Source organism: Coregonus clupeaformis, chromosome 17 (genome assembly GCF_020615455.1).
Source record: "Coregonus clupeaformis isolate EN_2021a chromosome 17, ASM2061545v1, whole genome shotgun sequence".
NCBI lineage: Eukaryota > Metazoa > Chordata > Actinopteri > Salmoniformes > Salmonidae > Coregonus > Coregonus clupeaformis.
Window position 1 is genome coordinate 35,907,308 of NC_059208.1, and position 13,350 is coordinate 35,920,657.

Below are 13,350 nucleotides of genomic sequence, written 5' to 3' on the forward strand. Positions count from 1 at the left end.
AGACTTTAAAGAAAGTATCACTGCCTCCTTCTCACAAATGATCCAAAAAATATAAAAATTAAATAAAGTTGATTCAACACAGTGGCGGGTCATTTTGACCCTAGGACAACGGGAGGGTTAAGTTGTGGCCAATCAGTGCCCGGAATCGTACATAAAAAAACAGCTCCGTGGCCCCATGTTTGGCCAGGCTCTTTCCCAAGTGCGCGTTTTCGAACTGTGCAGTGTGAAAGCCAGGTTTGTGTTCAGCAGGGCGCAACGTTTGGAACGTTCAGATAGAAATATGGTATGTAGAACAAACATGCCTATAATCCGACATGTAGAATAAGGAATCACATCGGCCCTATTCATTGAGTTTCTATCTGCAACGTTCGAGAACGTTTTGCAACTGAACGTGGCCATGTGCAGACACATTCAGGAAAGGGACTGATGCACAAACAGATGAGAAATATAGGTCACAGGCTAATATCCTACAAATTGTGACGTTTTAACGAATGTTGAATCGAAAATGACAGTTAAAAAAATGTCAACATGAAGTAAAGAAATTGTTCTTTGAATATTATAGCCACACTGTAAGTGTGCATACCATCAAATAACAAAAATGTAAACAAAGGAGCAAATGCATCCCCCTGACGTTTTCATGTGCAAATACCTGTGTAGTGCAGGACATTCCATGAGAGCAAAATTACTTTAAAAATAAAACATGGCTTGCAGCTATAGTCTACCATTTATTTTACAAGGTCTCATGTGACGTAAAAACTAAAACAATAGAGTAGGTAGCCCTACAGATTGTGTTAAAAGGTGTAAAACTTGTGGGATTTTGTTTTCATAAAACAACTGTGAAGTGACCTCTAACGCTGATCTCTGTGCATTACCCCTACAAGGATAATGGTTAGCCTAATTTATGAAGAAAGGTTCCATTTTAGTTGCTTTATTGATTGATTTCCTTCACCGTATCTTACTCTGTTCTAATATCTATTTTCTTTCCATCCTTCCTTTCTCCTTCTGTTAACAGTAACCTGGATGACTCTGTGATATGGTGACCTGTGCGAGGAGTGGGAAACTGCTGGCGTGAGTGACAGACAATACAACAAGGACTGATGTTATCTCCTCAATGTCCACTAACCACGGTAATAAAACGTTTAACACCACCAAAGAAGTACTAAATATAGGGCAGTTTCTCTGACACAGGGGAAGCCTAGTGATGGTCTAAAATTCAAGATCAAGCAAGAATTTCTATTGAAAATGCTTTTGATTCCAGGATTAGGCATAATCTGTGTCTGGGAAAACTCCCCTATATGACAGGCCTTGTGTTGGCCATAATGTAGTTGAGCAAAGTAATTATATAGATCAATTCCACAGGTTTGTGAAACTATTTTAGTCAAGGTACATTGTTATTCAAGCACCCTCTAGTGGTGCAATGTGACTTATGGTATGATTCACTAAGGTCGCATCCCAAATAGCACCCTGGTCAAAAGTAGTGCACTATATAAATAATCTCGTTCCCTGACACTTCCACCCAAATGCACGGAAGGTCTGGTGGACCAATGCATCAAATTAGGCCTTCGTTAGCCAATAACAAAGACGTGAAACTCCCGGCGCGATAGGCATTGGCTTAATCGGCTTAATCTACCAACCAGTCATCTCCCACTACACCTTCCCCCACATGTCTTGCACACCTCTGTCGTATCAGAGAGGAAGAGGCGAAGCGAGAGGTTTTACTCTGCCCAAAATCTGTCCACAAAAAAATAAACCCACGAATTGAGCAATTTTTGTATGGAGGTAAATGAGTGTCGAAATAAATCTAATTGTTAATTTTCTACATGAGGTTTATTTGATCTAATCTTAGTTTAGTGATGCTTAGGTTGTTACGAATGCACTGATATAAGTGGACGCACATGGTATTTCGTCAACTTTGGGAAAAAACGCCTTTACATCCTCGTATGGCGCCGGAGGGGACGGCAGCCATTTTACGGGCTCCTTACCAATTGTGCTATTTTGTGTTTTCTTGCTCTCTTTGTTACTTTTTTTGTACATAATGTTTCTGCCATCGTTTCTTATGACCGAAAAGAGCTTCTGGACATCAGAACAGCGATTACTCACCTCGAACTGGACAAGGATGTTTTCTTTAATGAGTCTGACACAAAGGATATACTGCTCCTCCCGGACCAGGCCCAAATCCCCGTCATTTGTATGAAGAGGAGACAACGTTGCAGAGGTCGAAGAGCCGGATGCATGGCAAGCCTGCGTTGGTGAGTGGATAATCCACCTTTACCCTCCGTTCTACTGGCGAACGTGCAATCACATTTGAAACTATCCTATCAACGGGACATTAAAAACCGTAATATCCTATGTTTCACAGAGTTGTGGCTGAACAAGGACATCTATAATATACAGTTGCTGGGTTTTCAGTGCATCGGCAAGACAGAACAGCAGCCTCCGGTAAGATCGGGGGGGTGGTGTGTGTCTCTTTGTCAACAACAGCTGGTGCGCAATCTTTAATATTATGGAAGTATCGAGGTTTTGCACGCCTGAGTTAGAGTACCTCATGGTAAGCTGTAGACCAAACTATTTACCAAGAGTTTCATATTTCACATTTTTTTAAATATTTGAGTATATCGTTTCATGTGACAACACTGAAGAAATGACACTTTGCTAGAATGTAAAGTAGTGAGTGTACAGCTTGTATAACAGTGTACATTTGCTGTCCCCTCAAAATAACACAACACACAGCCATTAATGTCTAAACCGCTGGCAACAAAAGTGAGTACACCCCTAAGTGAAAATGTCCAAATTGGGCCCGAAGTGTCAATATTTTGTGTGGCCACCATCATTTTCCAGCACTGCCTTAACCCTCTTGGGCATGGAGTTCACCAGAGCTTCACAGGTTGCCACTGGAGTCCTCTTCCACTCCTCCATGACGACATCACGGAGCTGGTGGATGTTAGAGACCTTGCACTCCTCCACCTTCCGTTTGAGGATGCCCCACAGATGCTCAATAGGGTTTAAGTCTGGAGACATGCTTGGCTAGTCCATCACCTTTACCCTCAGGTTCTTTAGCAAGGCAGTGGTCGTCTTGGATGTGTGTTTGGGGTCGTTATCATGTTGGAATACTGCCCTGCGGCCCAGTCTCCGAAGGGAGGGGATCATGCTCTGCTTCAGTATGTCACAGTACATGTTGGCATTCATGGTTCCCTCAATGAACTGTAGCTCCGCAGTGCCGGCAGCACTCATGCAGCCCCAGACCATGACACTCCCACCACCATGCTTGACTGTAGGCAAGACACACTTGTCTTTGTACTCCTCACCTGGTTGCCGCCACACACGCTTGACACCATCTGAACCAAATAAGTTTATCTTGGTCTCATCAGACCACAGGACATGGTTCCAGTAATCCATGTCCTTAGTCTGCTTGTCTTCAGCAAACTGTTTGCGGGCTTTCTTGTGCATCATCTTTAGAAGAGGCTTCTTTCTGGGACGACAGCCATGCAGACCAATTTGATGCAGTGTGCAGCGTATGGTCTGAGCACTGACAGGCTGACCCCCCACCCCTTCAACCTCTGCAGCAATGCTGGTAGCACTCATACGTCTATTTCCCAAAGACAACCTCTGGATATGATGCTGAGCACGTGCACTCAACTTCTTTGGTCGACCATGGCGAGGCCTGTTCTGAGTGGAACCTGTCCTGTTAAACCGCTGTATGGTCTTGGCCACCGTGCTGCAGCTCAGTTTCAGGATCTTGGCAATCTTCTTATAGCCCAGGCCATCTTTATGTAGAGCAACAATTCTTTTTTTCAGATCCTCAGAGAGTTCTTTGCCATGAGGTGCCATGTTGAACTTCCAGTGACCAGTATGAGGGAGTGTGAGAGCGATGACACCAAGTTGAACACACCTGCTCCCCATTCACACCTGAGACCTTGTAACACTAACGAGTCACATGACACCATGGAGGGAAAATGGCTAATTGGGCCCAATTTGGAAATGTTCACTTAGGGGTGTTCTCACTTTTGTTGCCAGCGGTTTAGACATTAATGGCTGTGTGTTGTTATTTTGAGGGGACAGCAAATTTACACTGTTATACAAGCTGTACACTCACTACTTTACATTGTAGCAACGTGTCATTTCTTCAGTGTTGTCACATGAAAAGATATACTCAAATATTGACAAAAATGTGAGGGGTATACTCACATTTGTGAGATACTGTATATTCTTCGTAGCTGTCTATTTACCACCACAAACCGATCCTGGCACTAAGACCGCACTCAACGAGCTGTATAAAGCCATAAGCAAACAAGAAAATGCTTATCCAGAGGTACCGCTCCTAGTGGCCGGGGACTTAAATGCAGGACAACTGAAATCCATTTTACCTAATTTCGACCAGTATGTCACATGTGCAACTAGAGGAAAAAAACTCTAGATCAGCTTTACTCCACACACAGAGACGCGTACAAAGCTCTCCCTCGCCCTCCATTTGGCAAATTTGACCATAACTATCCTCCTGATTCCTGCTTACAAGCACAAACTCAAACAGGAAGTACCAGTGACGCGCTGAATATGGAAGTGGTCCAATGAAGCGGATGCTAAGCTACAGGACTGTTTTGCTAGCACAGACTGGAATATGTTCCGGGATTCATCCGATGGCATTGAGGAGTATACCACATCAGTCACCGGCTTCATTAATAAGTGCATCGACGACATTGTCCCCACAGTGACTGTACGTACATATCCCAACCAGAAGCCATGGATAACAGGCAACAGCCGCACTGAGCTAAAGGCTAGAGCTGCTGCTTTCAAGGAGTGGTACACTAATCCGGACAATTATAAGAAATCCCGCTACGCCCTCAGACGAACCATCAAACAGGCAAAGCGTCAATACAGGACTAAGATCGAATCCTACTACACCGGCTCTGACGCTCGTCGTATGTGGCAGGGCTTGCGAACTATCATGGATTACAAGCTTTGCACAATCTTGTCATTCTCTCAACCAGCTTCATGAGGTAGTCACCTGGAATGCAGGTGTGCCTTGTTAAAAGTTAATTTGTGGAATTAATGCGTTTGAGCCAATCAGTTGTGTTGTGACAAGGTAGGGGTGGTATACAGAAGATAGCCCCATTTGGTAAAAGACCAAGTCCATATTATGGCAAGAACAGCTCAAATAAGCAAAGAGAAACGACAGTCCGTCATTACTTTAAGACATGAAGGTCAGTCAATCCGGAAAATGTCAAGAACTTTGAAAGTTTCTTCAAGTGCAGTCTCAAAAATCATCAAGCGCTATGATGAAACTGGCTCTCATGAGGACCGCTACAGGAAAGGAAGACCCAGAGTTACCTCTGCTGCAGAGGATAAGTTCATTAGAGTTAACTGCACCTCAGATTGCAGCCCAAAAAAAGAGTTCAAGTAACAGACACATCTCAACATCAACTGTTCAGAGGAGACTGCGTGAATCAGGCCTTCATGGTCGAATTGCTGCAAAGAAACCACTACTAAAGGACACCAATAAGAAGAAGGGACTTGCTTGGGCCAAGTAACACGAGCAATGGACATTAGACCGGTGGAAATCTGTCCTTTGGTCTGATGAGTCCACATTTGAGATTTTTGGTTCCAACCGCCGTGTCTTTGTGAGACGCGGAGTAGGTGAACGGATGATCTCCGCATGTGTGGTTCCCACAGTGAAGCATGGAGGAGGTGTGATGCTGTGGGGGTGCTTTGCTGGTGACACTGTCTGTGATTTATTTAGAATTCAAGGCGCACTTAACCAGCATGGCTGCCACAGCATTCTGCAACGATAGCCATCCCATCTGGTTTGTGCTTAGTGGGACTATCATTTGTTTTTCAACAGGACAATGACCTGAAACACACCTCCAGGCTTTGTAATGGCTATTTGACCAAGAAGGAGAGTGATGGAGTGCTGCATCAGATGACCTGGCCTCCACAATCAACCCAATTGAGATGGTTTGGGATGAGTTGGACCGCAGAGTGAAGGAAAAGCAGCCAACAAGTGCTCATCATATGTGGGAACTCCTTCAAGACTGTTGGAAAATCATTCCTCATGAAGCTGGTTGAGAGAATGCCAAGAGTGTGCAAAGCTGTCATCAAGGCAAAGGGTGGTTACTTTGAGAAATCTAACATTATAATATATTTGGATTTGTTTAACACTTTTTGGGTTACTACATGATTCCATGTGTGTTATTTCATAGTTTTGGTGTCTTCACTACAATGTAGAAAATAGTAAAAATAAAGAAAATCCCTTGAATGAGTAGGTGTGTCCAAACTTTTGACTGGTACTGTATGTCCCATTATGGAATCTGTGCGCGAACGGGAATCACCATTGAGGCGATCTCCATTTTGAAGTAGTACATTTTCTTCTTCTACTACTTCTATGAGTTGGGAAACAAACTGAAAGGTTGCACACTGCCATCTAGATTGTGTTGTTTGAACAGGTATAGAGCCAAGGAATGGCGATTTACTGCCACATACAGTTATGGAATGTTTGCTCAAGAATATAAATCAATTGGCTGATCTCTCCTGATGACCCGGATGGAATCGTGATACTTCCTTCACCCATAGGAAATCCCACCCAGTTGACTACTTTAAAAAGCAACAAATCTATTTTAAAACTTCCTATGTGGCATTCTAGATTCTAGTGTCAAAATTGACTACAAAGTGTAAATAGGATAATTTTGGTCATAAAGTCAGTCAAGTCTAAAACTGAGTTTGGAACATTCGTGCATCACAACGGATAAATTAAGTTTGGATTTTGAAATTACTATGTCCATTTGCCCACAAACATGGGGTGAAGAGCTGCGTTGATTGCGCTTTATCCAATAGCATAGACATTGAGACAGACCTGCTCAGCAGCTCCGACTTTGTTGCGCGTTTTTGAACTTGAGAAATACTGCAACAAACACCTTAGTTAGATGTAAAATTGTGCAACTAAAACATCCTCGGCAAAAACTGCAAAATTAATTACAGATTTCTTTGATTTATTCTGGGGATTTTGAGGAAGTGAAATAGGCTTCCTCGTCTACATTGCTTCATGGGTTACAAGCATAATTAACCAGGTGCGGAATCGGTCAGGAAACACACCTCCAAGACTGAAATCTTGTTTTTCTAATGAGCAACAGAACAACACACGTGCCAATCGACGTGTTCAGTGGCTCTTTAAAATGGTGAAGCCCGCAATAATATAATAATATAATATGCCATTTAGCAGACGGTTTTATCCAAAGCGGCTTAGTCATGTGTGCATACATTTTTACGTATGGGTGGTCCCAAAATGGGTTTAATCCGTCTAGAGTCTAATCGAACTCTATGGTGGTAAATTCCCACTTCCCACTTGGTTACGAACACAACAATCACTGAGGTATGATTTAAGCAACAAGGTCGGAGGGGGTGTGGTTATATGGCCAATGAAGACCGCTTGTCTGTCGAAACATTTAGTTATTAAATTATTGTATCTAAGCTGCTAGAGTGTGCGGCTCTCCTTTTTCTTTTTCAAGTGTTCTACTCCGCTAGCCAGCACATCGCCTAAACAGGTGTGCATTTCTTTCGCCTCCAGATTATATGGCCAATATACCATGGCTAAGGACTGTTCTTATGCACGACGCAATGTGGAGTATACCACAAACCCAGAGGTGCCTTATTGCTGTTTATTAACTGGTTACCAATGTAATTAGAGCAGTAAAAATACATGTTTTGTCATACCCATGGTATATGGTCTGATATACCACGGATGTCAACCAATCAGCATTCAGGGTTCGAACCACCCAGTTTCTAATAAGAACTAGAGACTGCCTCCAAAATGGCCAACCTTTGTTTTCAACAAAATCTACTCACACACATCTTTCTTACTGGGACTCAGTGCGCACTTGACAGACCGCAGTGTCACGCGAAAATGCTCCAGGAACTCTGTCAGAGCACGTGGACAGCTAAACAAGCCAACCGGCACTTACCCCACAGAGTTTCTAAACCCAGAGGCGCAACATCGCAAGATTTCCCGGGAACCCTTGTGAAGCAGACCAAACTAACTGTCCCGGGGTTTGGGGTTTGAAAAGTTAGTAAGAGAAGTGAAAAATTCTTCCTTAGTTAATTTTCTCAATCTATATGAACAACCTAGATTTGATCCAATATCTTAAGTAGTTGAACTTATCACTCCAACCTCGTGAGAGTGACACTGACACGTTTTCATGTTCGGCAAAAATAACTTCATATCGAAGGAGTGCCTTTGATTTGATGGCCTGCACATGCGCAGTTCCATGCGAGACAACCGTTAGACCCGATCACCTGTTTCTACGCATGAGCTTAGCTAGCCAACTTCTCCATGACATCGCCTACAAGTGTGATCGGGGATTTCTATTGGAGAAGCAGTTTTAGCCTGTCTTTGCTTCCCCTGGCTAGCTGGGGTCATGACCTCAGAGCGTGAATATAAAATGTTAACATAAATGGCTGGAAAAAAAATTGGCCTCGGAGAAAATAATTTGAATTATACAATGGGGGTGGGTATAATCCTGGATGCTGATTGCTTAAAACCTCATTCCAGCCAGTGTCTATTTAAGCAATAAAGCCAGAGGGGGCGTGGTTAGGGCGACCGTATTACCGCCACACCGGAAGTTACGAGTGATGACCGCAGTCAAATTCCACGTGACTATTTAGTCACGTTAATTAGGCTTCTCCAAGCAATGATGCTGCTGATGGTCATTAGTAGCCTATCAAACTTGCTATCTGCCTGGTACTCAGCACTCTATTGTCCATCTTTTTATTTTTATTTTATTTTACCTTTATTTAACTAGGCAAGTCAGTTAAGAACAAATTCTTATTTACAAGGATGGCCTACACCGGCCAAACCCGGACGACGCTGGGCCAATTGTGCGCCGCCCTATGGGACTCCCAATCACGGCCGGTTGTGATACAGCCTGGAATCGAACCAGGGGGTCTGTAGTGATGCCTCAAGCACTGAGATGCAGTGCCTTAGACCGCTGCGCCACTCGGGAGCCCAAAACCCATCTAATCACGCTGACATCAGTGCAAATGTAATCAAACACTTCATGAAAGCCCATGAGCTCATGTTGCGCAACATTTCTATAGGCTATGCAATTGCGTGAGAAAACAGAGTTTTGATATATATATATATATATTGTGATGCCACGAGAGGCTACCGCTTCCAGCGGGGTTGCCCAAGTAGTGCAAGGAGTCCAGGTTCAACCAAAACAAGGATTTTTATTCAAGGTCTTCGGCAACTAACGAAATTATAACACCATTCTGTCTCTCCCAGACCCAACCTCGAGACCGTGTCTCTTCTCTTCCACCCACTCACCCCCAGTGTGTCTCTTCCCTTCAACCAAACCTTCAGCTCATCAGCTCCTGATTGGTTTCAGCTGCGTGGGAAGATTGGCCATAGAGGGTTGGAGTTCCCGACCATACCAGCAGATGGAGCCATAGCTGTCTGGGTTTGCAGCCATCTCAGGGGATGTAACGTCCCTCCAGGACACAGCCTCTCGTGACATCACACATCCCCTCCTCGGGACCGACGTCCTCGTCGGGTAAAGGCAGCGAAGAAGGCATCACGCCGGGAGAGGGCGTCCGCATTGCCGTGTTGCTTGCCAGCCTGCTCTCTCTTCAACTCCTCCACCTCTAGGACCAGGGACTCAGCCTCCTGTTGTCTCTCCTTGAGTTTCTTACTGAACGCATCAGCCTTGGTTTTAGCAGAGTTTAGCTTCTGTTGAGCAGCTTTCAGTTCCTTCTCTCTCTCTGCCTCCGCATTCTTCATCTTGTTCTCCAACACCTTGTACTTCTCCTCTGCCTTCTTTTGGACCTCCTTACTACTGCGCAGGGTCTCCTCACACTCCTCGATGGTCCTGCGCAGCCTCTCCAGCTCCTCCGGTTGCTTAGGGAAGGAGCTCTGTTGGAGTTTAGCCTGGAGGATATCTAACTCTTCTGTCTTCATGTCTAACTGTTGCTTTAACAAACGATACCTCTCAGCGGTCCCCTTCAGACCAGACAGTTCTTTGTCCAGATTCTGTAGCTCCGTCTCTGTGTCGGTCTGGGCACCTGCCATCCCTATCAGAGCCCGGGCGGGAGTGAGTAATTCGGAGGATTGCACCGGAGCCTTCCCAGGATGAGTCTTGCCTCTCCGTTTCCGAGGTACTCGGGTTATCCTCTCCTGAGACTCTCTCCAGAGTGGGTAAAAGGCTGGGCAGTCTCGTCCAATTAGGACAGGGACGGGAGGGAATCAACCACCCCCGCCGTCGTGTGTATGGTTCCCCGTGTGCTGGTCATTGTAAGTTCAGTAATGGGGTATTCTCTGGTGTCCCCATGGACACAGGAAACTGGGAGGACTTTCCCCGGGGTCAGACACGTTGGGCCCACCAAATCCTTACGCACCAGGGTGGCCCGGCTACCAGAATCCAGTAAGGCCTCCACATCATGGTGATTCACAGTTACCGGGCAGGTGGGGGTCGATCTGGGCCGCCATCTACGACTCCCAAGAGCGAGGCAAAACGGTGTGTGGGTGCTGAGCTGGAGGACTCCGCAGTGGGCATAGGTTCATCGGCTGGTTTCCCACACTGCCAGGAGATATGTCCCATCTCCCCCACACCGGTAACACTGTCGAGTTTCCCCCTCCTGGTGTACTCTTCTTGGACCCGCCTGGTTTCTGGCTCCCCCTGGAGCCGGGATAAGTCCTGACGTGGCTGGGTTCGAGACCTTGGGGTCCTTTGGACGGGTTCTTCCCATTTGTGGTGGGGCCGCACTCCTGGGGTCTTTTCGGGAAGCATTCAGCATCTCCGCTGTGGCCTGGTACTTTTCCACAGCTTCCACGGTCAGATCAGCCGTGGTCAAGGCCTGTTGACTGATGAACCGTTTTGCCTCATAAGGCAGGGCGCGTAGGTAACGATCCACCACAACGGCCTCCACCACCGCCGCTGCTGTATTCCTCTGCGGATCCAGCCATTTCCTTGCGATTCGGACAAGTTCATGCATCTGCGCCCGAGGAGGTTGGTCTGGTTGGAAGGTCCAACTGTGAAAGCGCTGGGCCATACCAAACTTTGTGAGTCCATATCTGCTGAGGATCTCAGACTTCAGGGCATCATAGTCAGTAACCTGGTCAGGGGCCCAGGTCCCGGACAGCATTCAGCGCTTCCCCGGTTAGAAAGGGGGCTAACAGACCAACCCACTGTTGCTTGGGCCAGGCTTCCCTAGTGGCCGTGGCCTCAAATGCATGCAGGTATGCCTCAATGTCATCGGTAGCTCCCATCTTAGATATAAAGTCACTTGCCTTTATTGGGCGGGTATTTTGGACCACCCTCTGTCTCTGCAACTGCAATTCCTCTGCCTTCAGAAGGTTGGCTTCCTTTTGCTCCTCCAAGAGAGCCACGTTTGCTTGCATCTGGGCGTGCTGGCCAGCAACAAGGGCTTTCAATATGTCCTCCATTTCAGTCGGCGGGGAGCCTACGGCCAACTTGGAAAACTGGGTGATCAAACCTTCGGTATCCTCCTCTGACATGCACTATTAACGCTTGAGACTGCCCGTATTCTCCACCATCTGTGATGCCACGAGAGGCTACCGCTTCCAGCGGGGTTGCCCAAGTAGTGCAAGGAGTCCAGGTTCAACCAAAACAAGGATTTTTATTCAAGGTCTTCGGCAACTAACGAAATTATAACACCATTCTGTCTCTCCCAGACCCAACCTCGAGACCGTGTCTCTTCTCTTCCACCCACTCACCCCCAGTGTGTCTCTTCCCTTCAACCAAACCTTCAGCTCATCAGCTCCTGATTGGTTTCAGCTGCGTGGGAAGATTGGCCATAGAGGGTTGGAGTTCCCGACCATACCAGCAGATGGAGCCATAGCTGTCTGGGTTTGCAGCCATCTCAGGGGGATGTAACGTCCCTCCAGGACACAGCCTCTCGTGACATCACAATATATATATATATATATATATATATATTGTGACGTCACGAGAGGCTACACAGCTTTCAGCGGGGTTGCTCAAGTAGTGCAAGGAGACAAGGTTCAAACAAAACAAGGATTTTATTATAGGTCTTGGGAAATTAACGAAAATATAACAAAATTCTGTTCTCTTGTGGCTCTTTAAGGGTTAACAGTTCAGGGATGTCTCTTCCACATCCAAAGTCATAATTCTCACTCGCTCAGATAACTTTTCCCCAGCCTTACTGTAGTCCACGTTGCAGCTAGTGGCCAACCCAGCAAAAAGTCCTTCCAAATGTCTCTCACGTATTTCCACAGGTGCATATATCCAAAGGTGAGTATTTCCCAAAGGTAAGTATCTCCAAATCCGTATATTCCTCATGGAAGTGGACGTGCAGCACTCTTGTCCTCCAGAGAGCCCAGGTTGGAGACTGTGTCTCTTCCCTTCCCCAACCTTCAGCTCATCAGCTCCTCATTTGTTTCAGCTGCGTGGGAAGATTGGCCATAGAGGGGTGGAGTTCCCCGACCATACCAGCAGATGGAGCCATAGCTGTCTGGGTTTGCAGCCACCTCAGGGGGATGTAACGTCCCTCCAGGACACAGCCTCTCGTGACATCACACATCCCCCTCCTCGGGACCGACGTCCTCGGTGGGTAAAGGCAGCGAAGAAGGCATCACGCCGGGAGAGGGCGTCCGCATTGCCGTGGTGCTTGCCAGCCCTGTGGACAACAGAAAAGTTAAACGGTTGCAAGCTCAAAAACCATCTGGTTACTCTACTGTTTGATTCCTTGTTCTTGGCCATCCACTGCAGAGGGGCGTGATCAGATACCACCATGAAACGTCGGCCCAGGAGATAGAACCGAAGGGACTCCAGGGCCCAGACTACAGCCAGACATTCTTTCTCCACCGTTGAATAGTTCTTCTCTCTTGGAAGTAACTTTCTGCTTAGGTAGAGAATGGGATGTTCTTCACCGTCATGTGCCTGGGTGAGGACAGCACCCAGTCCCACCTCCGAAGCATCCGCTTGGACAATGAATTCCTTCTTGAAGTCTGGTGCCACCAGGATCGGACTGGAGCAGAGTGCTCGCTTCAGGTTGAGGAAAGCCGCCTCCGCCGCAGGGTTCCACTTCACCATTCGTGAGTGGCGTTTGGTCGTCAGCTCCGTCAACGGTGCAGCTATGGTAGCAAAATCTGCAATAAAGCGTCTATAGTAGCCAGCGAGGCCCAAAAATGACCTTACTTGCTTCTTGGTGATGGGCTGCGGCCAGTCCTGTATGGCCCGCAGTTTGGCTTCCTGTGGTTTGACCAACCCCCGCCCAATGGTGTACCCCAGGTAGTTTGTCTCACTGAAGGCCAGCTTGCACTTCTTCGGGTTTGCCGTGAGCCCTGCTTCCCTGAGCGAATCCAGCACCGCTTGTACCCGGGGTATG

General features: G+C 46.6%; 1 protein-coding gene across 1 annotated transcript in view; it reads left to right on the forward strand.

The window, feature by feature from the left end:
• Positions 1-13,350, forward strand: part of LOC121586321 (regulation of nuclear pre-mRNA domain-containing protein 2) — a 76,625-nt gene that overhangs the window by 46,503 nt on the left and 16,772 nt on the right. The window contains exon 11 of the transcript XR_006003928.2: positions 1,013-1,127. The gene's annotated coding sequence lies outside the window, so the exon portion shown is untranslated. The remainder of the gene's footprint in view (positions 1-1,012; positions 1,128-13,350) is intronic.